The sequence below is a fragment of the Triturus cristatus genome, chromosome 5_2, assembly GCF_964204655.1.
Source record: "Triturus cristatus chromosome 5_2, aTriCri1.1, whole genome shotgun sequence".
NCBI lineage: Eukaryota > Metazoa > Chordata > Amphibia > Caudata > Salamandridae > Triturus > Triturus cristatus.
This window is the reverse complement of record NC_140588.1, coordinates 930,545,438-930,560,836: the sequence shown is the minus strand read 5'-3', so window position 1 is coordinate 930,560,836 and position 15,399 is coordinate 930,545,438. Positions and strand designations below refer to the sequence as shown.

The 15,399-nt window shown below is 46.3% G+C and overlaps 1 long non-coding RNA gene across 1 annotated transcript; it reads right to left on the bottom strand.

Annotated features, from left to right (window-relative positions):
• Positions 1–10,585: 10,585 nt before the first annotated feature.
• Positions 10,586–12,114, bottom strand: LOC146829447 (uncharacterized). Its single transcript, XR_014961983.1, has 2 exons — positions 11,732–12,114; positions 10,586–11,020 (listed from the first exon to the last, which is right to left on the bottom strand). It is a non-coding gene; the product is annotated as an uncharacterized LOC146829447 (long non-coding RNA).
• Between the last annotated feature and the right edge of the window lie 3,285 nt (positions 12,115–15,399).

Sequence of the window (15,399 nt, the reverse complement as noted above, 5' to 3'; positions counted from 1 at the left end):
GGCAAAGGAGATCCACAAGGTTGCTTCCCACTGCTCCTGGGGGACCCTCTGAACTTTACAGGCCCTTTCCAGGGCAGTAATCCATTTGTGGATGTCATCCCCAGGGGGGATATGAGGGGAGTGTTGGGGGCATTTTAGTGGCTTACCCGTACAGGAGGCTCACAGAGGCCTGGGCTCAGTCTTGTTTCCTTCCCACCCGGTCCGACGCGGTAACCAGTACCGTTGCACCAAGGGCGGGGAAGGTGAGAGCCAGGCACTTCCGGTCGACCAGTTAGCGGTCTAGTTGTGGGGATCAGGCCATTATAAAGCCACATGCCTCAGGCGCTCCAAAGGCAAGCCCGTCTGCGTCCGTCCAAGGCCGAACGGGGCCTGGGGCTACAACCCCTGGGTGTTCTGGAGTAAAATTACAGTATAGCTCCCAAGAACTGCATGCTCCGTGCCCCGCAATGGCGGATCTGTGCAAACACAGCATGGAAGGAGGAAGTATGAGATGGGACTGTAGGTATTGCCCATTTAAGTCTAGTGGGGGGAGGGAGGTGAAGGAGGCAAGCTCTGCTTTGAACTGTTGCCTGCTGAACTGTCGATCACTCAGGAAGCATAGATTAGAGATCTTCGACCTGCTCTTAGATGGTCAGATAGATGTGATGTTTCTCTCTGAGACTTGGCTGGACGAGGACTCTGTGCCAGAGATCCCAGAGGCACTACCTAGTGGTTATGCGATCACTAGGATAGACAGTGATTCCGGCAGAGGAGGAGGAATGGCAATCATATTTAAACACTCCATCCAATGCTTCCTCGAGCCTGTCATCATTGCTGATAGCGAGGCTGGCCTTTTTACGATTAGAGTGGCTATTAACTACATCGTGAAAGGGCTTCTGGTCTACAGACCTCCTGGATCCCCCACTCGCTTTTCTCCTAGCTTGATAGATTGTCTCACTCAACCAGCACTGCGTTATGATAAACTCTTAGTGCTTGGGGACATCAATCTGCATTTGAGGATGCTAAGAGTGTGGTGGCAGGTGAGTTATGTCAGGAAATGGCTACCTTACAACTCAGGCTAAGATCTGACTCCCCCACCCATCAGCAGGGCCATCTACTTGACCCCATTTTCACGAACTGGGAGGACATAGTTGTTAACCCACCTCTCCCTATTGGATGGACAGACCATTTTCTGGTTCCTTTTGTTATGATGCTGCCTGGGCCAAAGGTACAGGAGGAATCTAAGAGGGGAATAACATGCCGGAAGTGGGCTGGCTTCTCGCTGGAAAAGTTTAACAGTGCCCTTTCTCAGGGTGGGTTACCAGGAGGAATAGATGCCGAAAGTGCATGCGTAAATTTGGACAGGAAGATTGCAGAGGCACTGGATAGCACTGCCCCCTGGTCACAGAAAATACCGGGTAGAGCACAAAAATCTGCTCCTTGGTATAACGCCACCTTGAGAATGGCGAAAGCAGACTGTAAACGCATGGAAAGGCGGTGGAGGAAAGACTTCTCGGACCAGAGGAGGAGGGAGTATAAAGATACGTTGAAGAGCTATCATGGGCTTATTAGAAGGGCTAAGGCATCATACTATCTGGAAAGAATTGGGTCGGCGGAACATTCGACAAGGGAACTATTTAGGGTTTACAACGAGATATCTTCCCTAGCTACAGCGGCAGTACATGTGCTACGGGCTCAGAAGAGCTATGTAACCGCGTGGCAGATTTCTTTTCAGACAAGGTGTAGAAAATCTATTCCACCTTCCCGGACTCCGCCCAAGTAGGCTACGAAACCTTGGAGGAGGCAGGGCACACCCGGGAGAGTGAAGGGTTGGATAGATTCACCGTTCCCCCTCCAGAGCTGTTAGCTAAAATCTGTTTGAGTGCTAAGTCGGGCTATCCTAGAGACCCGGCGTCCCCTAAAGTGCTTAGAGGGAGCATAGAAACGTTGGAGCCATATAGTAGATATCTTGTGGAGGTTTCATTTAGGACATGCACAGTGCCAGGAAGATAGAAGGAAGCAGTGGGCTGTCCGCTACCCAAGAAACTGCACATAGGCCCAGACCAACTTGACAATCTGCGCCCAATCTCTTTACTGCCGTACTTCGCAAAGATTGAGGAGAAAGTGGTAAACATGCAACTTACGGCGCATATTCGGAAATTTAACCTCCTGCATCCCACTCAGTCTGGATTCCAGGCTTTCCACTCGACGGAATCTGCCCTGCTTCTCGCCACGGAAACCATCAGGCAATATGCGGATGCGGGACAGACGGCGGCTTTGATATTGCTGGATTTAAGTGCCACCTTTGACACTATTGCCCATCACACTCTGGTGCAGTGTCTGAGGAAATGAGGTGTGTTTGGCAGGGCATTGAGTTGGATGAAATAATTTTTGTCGGAGCGCAGTTTTCAGGTGAGGCAGGGCTCTCACTATTCTTAAGTCATCAAACTGAAACAGGGGGTGCCGCAGGGTTCGACCCTGAGCCCGACCCTGTTCAATCTTTATGTGGCTCCATTAGCGGAGATTGCTGACGGATTTGGGATCAGGGTCGTGCTCTATGCCGATGACACTCAGTTGGTGGTCTCCCTGACACAGGCACAGGGTACCGCAGCCTCCAATTTCGTGGCATGCTTGCAAGAGCTGGCATCATGGATGGCTAACAACTGCCTGAAATTGAATGGCGATAAGACCGAGGTGCTTGAGGTGGGGAGAGCCCTGTCGGTGTGGTCATCGGCTTGGTGGCCCCAGAGCTTGGGATCCACCCGACGCCCTGCGCTGAGGTAAAAAACCTGGGGGTGTGGCTGGACACAAAGCTCTCCTTTGAGTACCATACCAGGCGGGTGGCAGGCGCCTGTTTTGGAGTCCTGAGGGGCCTTCGTAAAACCCTGGATATGCTGTCTACTGCAGCCAGGAAGACCATGGTTCATGCCCTGGTGACATCACGCCTTGATTATGGCAACATCCTGTACCTGGGTGCAACGGCGAAATGTATGCAAAGACACCAGGGTGTGCAGAAGGCAGCAGCTCGTCTGGTTCTTATGCGCCCGAGGAGGGCCTTCTCGAAGGTGGCGCTGGCTTCCCTCTACTGGCTGTCGATAAGAGAGAGAGTCTTGTTCAAGGCATTGTGCGTCTGCCACCGTATTATTCAGAGGACGGCTCCATCCTATTTGTCTGATCTACCCACTCCTTATGGCCCAACATGCCAACTTAGATCAGGAGGGATGGGCCTTGTGTGCGTTCCCGCTATTAAGAGAGCAAGGATGGGCGGGCGGTCCTTTCATTTTTTGGCTGCACAACATTGTAACAAACTCCCCTTGAACCTCCGGGTGGAGGCCTTGGAAGGCACCTTCAGGAAAAATTTGAAAACACATCTATTCCCCCCGGGATAATCAGGACTGGCTAGGTTAGGGTGTAGCAATCAGGGCGGTTTGCACCGCAGCGCGCGGACAAACTGGCCAAGTGTAACCATGCGCTTTATAAATGTGCCTATAATAATAATCCCCACTCTGATAGGGAGGGACAATCTTGTTTAGGGTTCTATGGTCATGAGACCTTTCCCTATCACTAGGGATGTTGCTGCCACCATAGGACTCTAGTCCCATTTTTTTCTCTAGCTCTGTAGAGCTCTAGGGACTCCCTTTCTCGGGCTATCTGCTGCTTTTTGATTTTAAACTGGGCTTCCTCATACTTCAGCAGTCTCTCTCTCCTCTCCTGGGAGGTTTACCTCCTATGAGCAGAGATGGAGGTCCCTATAGATGAACCAGAATGGTTAGACTCCACTGAAGGAGATCTTGACCTTCTAGGCCCACCACCAACTCTTTCCTGAGCGACAAAAAGAGGACCATTGTGGCACTCCCCCTCATCTTCCAGGGAGCTGGATTTTCCAGGTCAAGATCATTGTCATCTTCCTGGCCAGCATTAGAGGTCTGGTCATGGGGAATTTCACCCCTAGGCCCTTCCTCATCTGCTGCCCCGTCCACTCTGCCTACCCCTTCAGAACCTATAGGTCTTCTGAGATCATCCAGCCTAAGTACCTCTATGAGGCGTTGGGTGGTTGCACTTTTGCCAGTCTCCAGTCTCCTAGTACTCCATAATGCTCTCAATTCCAAGAATGGGAGGTTATCATACTTGGAGGGAAGATGCCCATTGGCTTCTGGCAGGGACCCACTGGTTCCTGGCCTTAAAGTCATTACTAGTGAGGTGTGGTGTATTGCACTACCTACTCTAGTGTGGCCTACTTAAAATCTCTTGAGTTGTAGAAAGGGTGTGCTAAGCCCTTAACACACAACTCTAAGTTCAGTAGAACTTACTGTATTCTAAAGCTTGTATTATATGTACCTAGGGTACCTTTAGTGGTTTTCAGTTAGTCACTCAATTGAGATTATCTGGTAAAACAATAGCAAGCTGGAATCCCACACGCTGCACACCAATGTGAGAAGTTGGCCTGGTATATACTGTCCACTAGTTATAGTGGGCACCTTGCACCAGTCTAAACAACCCCTTATTGATGATAGGTTACAGACAACCTTTATTGAAAACTTTCCGATTGATAGCTATGGAGAGCAGCCTTCCGGCTAAGTCTTGAAGGAATTTAAAGCAGCTTGTTTTCCCAGTCTATAATCTCTTGAATGGCTAAATGAAAGGCAACCACACCAGGTAAGGATATAACATATATGTATTTATTACTAAACACACCCTACTAGTCTCTTTATGAGGCTAGAGGTCCAAACACATGTTACACTTCAAATATTACAGTAAAATAGCACAAATGCACGTTAGGCCCTAGGGGCGAGCCAAACCATATACTAAAATAGTGGTATAAGAACCACGACTTAACTAGACACAAGGCCTAGAGCCTGTAGAATCGCTGGGACCCCAAGGAACCACCCAAGGTAGTGACACAGGGGACCTACGGGGGTCCTGTGCAGTGTGAGAACACAGCCGCGAGCTCCCGTTAGCTTCTATGGGGAAAGTCGCGGTCAGATTTTTAAAGATTAGGGACACTTAGAGATGAGCTAGGACCAAACCCTTTTGGACTTAGGAAGTTCTAGGGTCAACACCCACGGGAGCACCAGAGTTCTAGAGTTACCTCACCCAGTGAAGCCGGGTGCATAGGTGTCAAATGGTGTCGGGTCGCGTCGTCGTTTTCAGTGGAAGCTGGCGAAGAAGTGCTGCTGCCGGGAGGATGCGAAGTGTCTGAAGAGATCCAAGCCTGGATCGAAGATGAGAAGAACCTGAAAGCAGAGGGGACAGAGTCTGGGTCACTAGCCAGTGACCAGGGGCACGATAGGGGAATGCCCACCGATGTCGGGTGATTTCAGGTGAAGAAGGTGAAGCTTGACTCTTCAGCCACGAGGACCAGGAGGTGTTGAGGACAACCAGGAGCTGGATTCAAGCTGCCCCACAAAGGATGTCGAGTGCTGCAGCGTCGGTGCCTGGATTGGATACAACAAGCCTTGACAACAGCAACCCACGCAGAAAGGAAAAAAATGCTTCGGTGCAGACCACTAAGGTCTGAGGGACTCACCACATGGTGGGGAGTCAGGGCACGTCTGGAAAAACCAGGGAAGCCCAAGGAAAATCAGAGTTGCCTTCACAGGGACCCACCAGTTGACGGACCAGGGATCGTCGAAGGAGCCTCAAGCAGAAATGCAAGAAGCAGGATCACAGAACACTCGTGGAGTGTAGGCCCACAATCTTCAATGCAGATGGTGCTCAGTGCTTGGGCTACAAGTAACCCAAAGCACACCTTCGAAAAACATCAGGAAGTTAATGCACTTGCAAATGTGCACGGTGACCAGGAGTTCCGGTTCCACGTTACTCACGAGGGCTGCGGGTCTCAGCTTTGCTAGAGACTTGGGTCGCGCTCTGGGAAGTCTGGAAATCCTCTTCCTGGGCTGCAGATACTTCGGAGTCCGTCGGGAGCTTCGGAGATGCAGACCGGCAAAATACTTTGTTGGTGCCTGCCAAGCAGGGGAGTCACTCCTTGACCCCAAGGGAGATTTCTTCAGTCCTGTAGTCTTAAGTAGAGCGTCAAAGTTTCAGGATTCAGTTGCAGAGTTTCATCCAGGGATATCTAAAGTCCTGTTGCCAGGGTTTCCTTACTTATACCTAAGAAAGGGGTTGGACTAACTCAGGGGACCCACCTATGGGAGGGTTTGGAAAGAGGGGTGGCTACACCCATTTCCTTTGCCCAGTTTTGCGCCAGAGCAGGGGCTGGAAGACCCTGAACCGGTTTGAGCTGGACTATGCACAGGGACACCAAATGTGCCCCCAGTGCAGAACTTCAAAGCACTCTCAGAGTGCTCCCACCCACCCCCAATACACATCAGCCTGTCTGGGAGGTGGTTACACCTCCCTGTGACAGGATACCTATTGTCCAGGCCTCTGCCGGAGTCAGCAGCAGGAGGCCAGAGGTCTGTGGCTGCAGCATCCATTTTGTGATGCCAGGCTCTTTTAAGTTGGTACCGGGTATACTGGTGCTGTCATGTCTTTCCGTCTAGAAGGGTGGGATCATACTACCACACCAGTTACTGGTGTGGGGGTATGATTCCAAGGTGTTTGACAACAAACACGACATGTTTACGTGCAGCCAGTCCAAAATTAGCATTTACCGTTTGGTTATAATGCACTTAAGTGTATATGGTCAGGCTGCACTACTGACAACCCCAGAGGATAGATTCCGAAGGCTGCAGAGGGGCTCAGCTCATGCCTGGGCAACCTCTCTAAAGTGGTATGCTCTCTCAGGGAGCGGTGGCCTTCTGGAGAAAACCTCCGCTCTTTGGTATGGGAAGAATCACCGTCTTCAAAATGATAATGTTTTACCTAGGCTCCCATATCATTTCATCATCCTCCACCTGCCCCTTCTTGGTGAGTCACCTTGGTTCCTCTGCACGTTTTTCTTGTTTGACAACTATAAAAGCACATTTTCATTTTTTATCTCATTAGGACATCCCCTACAGATAGTTTTTACCCCTTACCCCTCCAAACATTTTTTAAATCTATTTTCAAAATGTTTTATTCTTTTTTCAGTATTCAATATTTTGACTACACACACCCATATATTTTTACGGTTCGATTCTCCTTTGAAGTCATTCAATTTGGTTATGTATATTTTGGCTCTGACACCACGGGTGACAGCCATTTTTTGGTAAGCTTAGCTCGTGTGTTCTGTTTTCATCACTTTCTATCGGTCTCCCGCTGACACGGACACTCCGGAATAGCTGAGTCAGATAGTTATCAGGTATCTGTTCGCTTTGTGGGGCTCTTGGCTGCTACCTCAGTCACATGTTTCCTAATTATTTCTAATGGTATGTTTTTTAGGAGATTAATACTAGAACTAGTTTTCTAAAGGCCTAATTTACACAGGGTTTGGCTCAGTGTTTCAGTAGGTGTACAATTCTGTTTTCTCAGTTGGGACCTCACATAGGGGCATATCAGCAAGGCGAGGCGATAGAATTATCGCCGCTTTTGCAGCCGTTTTCGACCGAAAAGCGGCGATAATTTTATCGCCTAATTAGCAAGCTCACGCTAACGCGTGAAAACTTGCGTTAACGTAGGAATTCCTAACGCCCAGCTTTGCATCTCTAATGAGATGCAAAGTGGGCGTTCCTGACCTGACATGACAGGAGAAATGTCGCTAAGCGACATTTCTTCTATCATCAAGACCCACGCTATGAAGCATAGCGGCAAGAAAAGTAGCGATAACCCCTGTTTCCTTACGCCTGCTTCAGGACTGACTTAGCCATGATATCCTATGGAAGGTGGATATCATGGCTAAGTTTGTCAGTCCCTATCATCAAGCTAACGCCACATGGCGTGAGATTATCGCTGCGATCCCGCGATAATCTCATGCTAGGCAGTTAGTGTGAGGATTTTTATCGCTTTTGAGATAAGCGTTGCTAATAGCACGCTATCTCAGCAATAAAAATCCACGCTTGTCGGCGATAATTATCCTAGCGCTAAGTGCGCTTAGCGATAATTATCGCCGGTTGTTGCTGATATGCCCCTTATTATTTTAGTTTTAGTTTTACCTAAACTGCATACATCTTCTCCTTTCTTTACAGATTATTTTGATTCCTTGAGTGATGCAAGTAATTTTTAATTAGGTTTTCTTTTGAAACCTTACTCCTTGATTAACTAACTCTGGTGCCCACCCCTTTTATGTTTGCAGACATTGCTCCTTTGCTCATTTAATTTTCCTTGTCCTGATGATGACCCTTTAATTCTTTTGGGTCAAAACGCAGTTGAGGATTCATACATTAGGAATGGATTGATACCCTTGGAAAATAAATTATTGCATTTGCTAAAAAGTCTAAAATCCATTCCATTGACGTTCTTTTCTTTTACACAATGTGTACCATTTTATTTGTACTCACTGTGTGGTCAATTGAGCACTGAGCACTTTATCACTACAATTCTACAATGTGTTTATTTTTTATCATTGAGTAATGTCAATATTATATGCTTCTTTAAAACCTTATTAGTGGGTACCTTGCTTTGTTCATCTCTTGATCTTGATTTGATAAATTGCTTTTGCTCTTTGAGTGATACTTGAAAATTGTTGTTTTAAGATTCCCTCACTTGGAACCCATATAGTGTATTCATATTATTGTGCGTCAAAAGCACAGTGACGATATCCAGTGTCTCTGTTTTATCTCTTATATCCTTGTCCCTCTCCCTGGGTCTACTTCTAGCCAACATATCAACATTGGGTTCGCAGAAGTATGGAAGCACACATCACTCCTGTTGGATCCAGATTGCAAGATTTGTGTTTTCAGAATGCATTCTGGCACATTGGTCAGATGTCTAGTTTTGTTATGTTGCTTCTCACAGCGATCGTATATATTAATAAGCATAACACCTACGAGCTTAACCAAACCTTTTGAAATCTAGGAAGGATCTAAACACTTGGGGGCAGATTTATGAGCCCCTTGCGCCACTTTTGCGTCACTTTTAACATGGGAAAAGTGACGCAAAAGTGGCGCAAGGGGCTCATAAATCTGCCCCTTGGTTTTTCTTCCTTGAGCCAGCGGGTTGGTACCCCTTAAAAGATGGGTGTGCTTTTGTATTTCATTGTGGACAATGTGAGCGTTCTTGCCACTAGCTCCAAGATGCCTATTTCTGGGTATATGTGCGCTTCATAAACCTTTTGAACATGACATAACGTAACATACGTTCAGCTTAGTTTGGTCAAGACCAATCGACCTAAGGTAGACCATGCCATTTCCACAATAAAGGCCTAAATAATAGACCCTCAAGAGTAAAACTACTTTTGGAGTTCCTCAAAGACCAGTACTACTGTTGAGGCCTGTGCATACTCTGCAAGTTATAGATTGAAATCCCAGTCGGGCTGACTCAGCATTTCATGCTTACAAAGTCAATAAATTAAGAACTATTGAGTTGGGTTATAGTAATATACCATGCATTAGCTAATGCTGTATTAAAAAAACATATCATATAGAAACAAAAAATTACTATGCATGTATTAATAATATGTGCTAATACCTCATAAAGTTTGATGTGTTCTCAGGTACCTTGATGATAGTGTAATGGAAAAGATTTGGCTGCGTATAACCACCAAAGTCTTCATCTTGTCAACTGGGAGCCATTTAGGACTAACAGGCACATGCATCAAAAAGAGAGTTTGCGAGTCCTTATTTGCGAATTTTAAGGAATCGCAAATAAAGACTCGCAAAACACGATGCAACAAAAACATTGCGAGAATATTGCGAATCGCTAAAAATCGCTAAATAAATTGCGATTTCGGCATTTGCGAACTCGCTATTAGCGATTTCGCAATTAGCGAAATCGCTAATACCGAAGTCGCTTTTTGATGCATCCTGATGACATCACAACCAGGAAGTGAGCAGCTCCAGCCTCATTTCCAGTGCACAGTGTCAGGGAGAGGAGGGAGCTGGCTCTGGGAGCAGAACAGGAGTGTGACAGAGACAGAAGAAAAACTTGTGATATCAAATGGAAGCCTCACAAACAGCAGAGGAGAGCCAAACAGGCAGGAAACGCAAAATTAAATTTGCAGAAAAAGAAATTGACACCCTCATTGAGGGAGTAGTCCACAGCCATGACAAGCTGTTTGGAAAGGCATCATTGAAAGTGGCAGAGCAGGAGAAAAGGAAAATCTGGCTCCGGATCCAAAACAGGGTCAATGCCATTGGGGTGACACACCGCACCATTGAAGAACTCAAAAAACGATGGTACGACTTGCGCAGTCGGGCTAAGGTGCGCATAGCTGACCGCCTGAAGGAGGCAAAGAAGACAGGAGGGGGAACACCAACAGACACTGGGAACACTCCCATGGAGGACTTGATTGAATCCACCATCCAGCCAGAAGCTGTTGTTGGTGTGACCCAGCTGGACACGTCCGGAGCAGCAAACACATCTGAAGGTAAGATGAATGTATGTTTTCTTAGTGTTACAAAATGTAAAGGTAGAACTCGACCACAGTACAGCCCAAGTGCAGACCCTGAACATCCAGTACACAATGCATTCAGTAGGTGAGGGGCATTATGGGAGATGTAGTCAGGTCAAGCAGTTAAAATGTCAAATCTCAGAGTAACAACCCAAAAAAGCTTAATAGAGTATAAAATCATTTACAAAGGCAGAAATTTATTACTGTGCAATTAATATCACAGACATGAAATAATACAGTGTTGCACTGTTTCACCTCACAGATGCACAACGTGTAGAAGATGTGGATAGCGATTCCCCAGACATGCAGGACACCAGCGCAGGTGAACAGATGGACACACCTGTGGTGCAAATAAATCCCTCACGTCCAACAAAGTCACGCAGGGCTACTGTTCCATCCCTAGTCACCATGGAGTGTGAAGATGATGAGGCTGATGCAACACCAGGTGGCAGCCATGGCCAGACAACTTCCATCACACAAACACAACCACAGGTCCCCAGAACTAATCACAGAGCCCGGCGTAGGAGAGGAAGAGCACTCAGGACACAGCAGGAGGAGCAACCAAGTGATGTCTGGGGTGGTCTTGAGGGACAGATGCTCCGTATGCAGCGCCTGCAGACAAAAAACACACGATTAGTACAATTGCAAGTTGGCAAGATGGCTAGCAACATAGCAGTACTGTCAGAAAGTGTGCAGCAACTGAGCAAGGTGATGCATGAGGGAAATGTATCCCAGAAGAGACAGCATCGTCAACTAATGCTGCAATTGAAAATGTTTGCTAAATCAAACAATAGATTGGCCACGACAACTGCACTGCTAGCACGTAGGTCTGTGACCATGCAAACTGAAATGTGCCATTGGAGCGGCGATGTGGCTAAAGCACTGGACCAGGTCACCAATGCAGTTGATTTGCTAAATGCTTCCACAATTGCGGCCAACAATTCCACGCCCGAAGAGGGTAGTGAGGGTGGCTCAAGCCTAAGTAGTGTGGCAGTTCCAGTCCGCACTGCAGGAAGACGCAACACACGCAGCAGTACCCCCGCCGCTTCCAACATAACGGATGACAATGCTGGGTCTGACAGGCGTCTGGGTGTTCGTGGGAAAAAGCGCTAGACTGGGATGTACAAGTGCATTCCACTATGGTGACGTAACCATTTATTTGGATTTGACTTTTCACAGAGTGACAAGTGAATTGACATTTGCAAACCACTTATGTCCATTGCACTGGTCAGATTACAAGTGTGCTTGAACACTCATGGCAATTTTATTTAATTAAAGAATACTCTGATAGCAATAGTCAGTTTCTGTGTCATCATTACTCACCTCAGAAATAATTTTGTGTGATGTCAAATCTTCTCCTACGCCCTTCTGCTGCGCCTGCCCCTTGTGCTGCATGGTGTTGTGGCACTTGCTGGTTCCCATCCTCCGAATCGCTGTCAGACACCTCGATGTCCATTCCTCCCCTTGTCGCTATGTTGTGCAGCATGGCACATGCCGCTACTATCTTGCAGCATTGTTCAGGGTTGTACTTCAGTGCTCCACCGGTCTTATGTAGACATCTGAATCGGCTCTTCAACAGCCCAAATGTGCGCTCTATGATGTTCCTTGTCGAAATATGTGCTGCATTGTACCTCTGTTGATTGGCAGTTGTGGGATTGAGGTAAGGCGTCATTAGGTAATTACGCAAGGCGTATGCGCTGTCACCTACATGTAATGGAGCAAAGAGTCAGTGGCAGCTTCACATTGACATACGTACAATGACAGTGATAAACTATAACACATATTTACCAAGCAGATGTCCCTCTCCAAATTCTCCCCTGACAAGACGGGTGTGTATGCCACTTTGCCTGAAGATATAAGAGTCATGTGCACTCCCTGGAAATTGCGCAACAATGTCAGTGATAATGTTTTTGGCATTGCAAACAACCTGAATATTGAGGGAATGGTAACATTTCCTATTTCTATATATATATTCCTGTGTTGCAGGGGGACATATTGCAACGTGGGTGCAATCAATACAACCCAAAACATGTGGGAAACGAGCTATCTGGTAGAACTCCTGTTTGGTTTTTGCAAGGTCAAGCGCGGTGGTAGGGAACTTGATATGAGACCCGATCACGGCCATCATGGCATCAAGGAATGCTTTCAATATTCTTGAAAGTGCGCTTTGTGACACACCTCCCGCAACAGCAATGACCCCCTGAAAACTGCCTGACGCCAGAAGGTGTAGGCAACATAGGACCTGCACATGCGTTGGGATGGCATTGGTCCTACGTGTCTGTCGTTGCATTATGGGGTCCAATTCATTGATTAGGTCATGGATCATTGCTGCATTGAGCCTATACTTGTCGTATATCTCATCCTCTTGCTGGCCTAGCAAAGTTATGCGGACTCTGAAGATGCGCTCATTCATTCGCCTCCGTCTCTGTGCGGCAGCCTGCAGCCTCATCCTCCTCGCCATCAGGTAAATCCCTGCCATTGTGAACAGTGCTGGCTCATTCTGGGTGTGTTTAAATGGGTTTCAGTTGGTTTTCACCTGTCTGTGATTTGCACTCATGATTACCACCTGGTTGTGATCCTTCTTATTTAGCGATCGCTAATTTGCGATTTTCATGGAAATCGCTATTTGCGATTTGTCATGCATACATTTTGCGATTCGTTGTTTGCGATTCGGTAATTGGGACACGCTAATACCGATTCGCTATTTGATTCGCAGAATGTTTTGCGATTCCTTATATTTGCGAAAAAATGGATTTTCGAAAATATACAGTTGATGCATTTCAACACTGACTTTTGCGATCGCAAACGGCCTATTTTTGCGATTCGCACCCTTTGCGATCGCAAAAAGGTTTGATGCATGTGCCTGTATGTGTGGTGGTGACATTATTAAAAACCAGGGGATATTTTTCCACCATAGCTTAATTCGAGCTGAGCTGGGATCACAGCTGTTGCTACAGTCACGGTGCTGCCATCTGATATCTTTCTAATGGTCGTAGGTCTTCCTCCCTGCCGAAAATCTTGCATCATTGGCCTTTGCCGTCATCTCTGTGTATAGATTGCAAGGTTACTTGGACCCGAAAATGCATGTGGACTACTGCGGATTGAAGCTGCCCTCTTGTTCGGAAACATCTTGCTTCGAGCACCTCGCCTCCATCCGCCGTCCTCTGACTCTTCTTCCCAGCAGGAGCTGCATGAGTTGGTCCCAATGTCAACGAAGAGGCTGCTCATCTGGAGACTTCACTGACTCGATGAACTGGACCCACATGACATGAACGAACCTCACAAGTTGTAGCTCCCCACTGAAGTGTCCTGTAAAATCAATGTTTAACCAAAATCCATTTAAACAGTGACTCTATACTTTAAGCAGCTTCAATCTTGAAATGACAAAAGGCACAGCGATGGAATCAATACCTCATTTTTGATCCTCCAAACCTTCAGCAGGTGTTGACACAGATGCTTCAGTGTGTTTTCACACATTTTGTTTGTGAGGTTACAGTGCGGTTCGACCTCTCTTTTGTAATGAATCTTACAGAGAATTCTCAGTAATTGCATTGTGCATCACACACCACAAATGAAATGCACACATCATACCGCTAACCTACTCTATAGCATTAGTGCAACGTGTTAAACAAGGTGTTGCATTCTGCACAGTTCAACTGTGAGAAATTTACATGCAAAAATGTTTTATACATATTTAATGACAGTGCATATCTACTAAAACACGCTTCCCTGTGCATGTCGATCAAAAAAGGACAGCAGAGTGTCCAAAGAATTTGTCATCAGTTTCACTGTGAGGTACCAAAATGCACACAATGGATCAATTCGATAAAGAAGTAAACTAGTGAATAGAGTAGTAAATCCCCTGGAAAAATGCAACAACAGAATCGTGAAAACTGACATTGGGAATAGCACCAACCACTGACAACAAACATTTCTAAGCACATAGGTTTTGCCTATGCAAGATCTCTTCCAGGCACGAGTCTGTTTTGCTCTCAACTCACTGTTTTGTTGCCCAAATGTGTTGCAATTTAAAGAAAGACATCCCTTAATCTGCCTTCACATTCTGCCGGAGTGTGTTAGGTTAATCACAGGATTGCGAATGACAATTTTAACCCCTTAACTGCTGTGCCTCCCCCCCCCCCACCCCCAGTGCTGAGCCCTTTTTTGGCTATTTGGGGTAGTTCACGATTAGGCCTCTGTAACTTTTTGAACACATAAGGTATCCATGCCAAATTTGCGTCCTTTTCTTCCAACGTTATGGGGATTCTAAAGGTACCCAGGGTTTGTGGATTCCCCTGGAGGGAACCCAGAAATTAGGCAAAATACAGCAATTTTATTTTTATTTTTTGGGAAAAATGGGAAAAAGGACTACAGATGAAAGCGTCTGGTTTTTTCCCTGCAAATGGTATCAAAAAAGGGGTTGTGGTGCTGAAATCACCATCTTCCCAGCTTTCAGGGACCAGCAGACTTTAGTCAGAAAACCAAAATGTTTTACACAGTTTTTGCATTTTTCAGGGACATAGCCTATTTCTGCTATTTTGTGTGCTTTCAACCTCCTTCCAGTTAATGGTAGAGTTGGGTATTAAAGCAATAATGGATCCTGGACACCTATACATTTTAGAAAAGTAGACAAAATTTTGAATTCAGCAAGGGTTCATTTGTGTAGATCCTTCAAGGTTTCTTCATAGAATCTAACAGTTAAAAAATATGAAAAATTGAAAATTAGTTTAAAAAAAAAAGCCATTTGTGTCAACGTTTTCACCTGTAACTTCTTCTAATTATGACAGCTGCTTGAAAGCAATATACCGTTACATTTGCTGGACCTTTCTGGTTGTGGGGATATATAGGACTTGTAGGTTCACCAAGGACCCGACAAATCCAGAGCTAATACCTGAGCAGCGTCTTGCAATGGTTTTTTATTATGTACCGGGTATATAGCAATTTTTTGAGGAAAATGTATACATGGAAAAATCAGTATGAAAGACACCTAT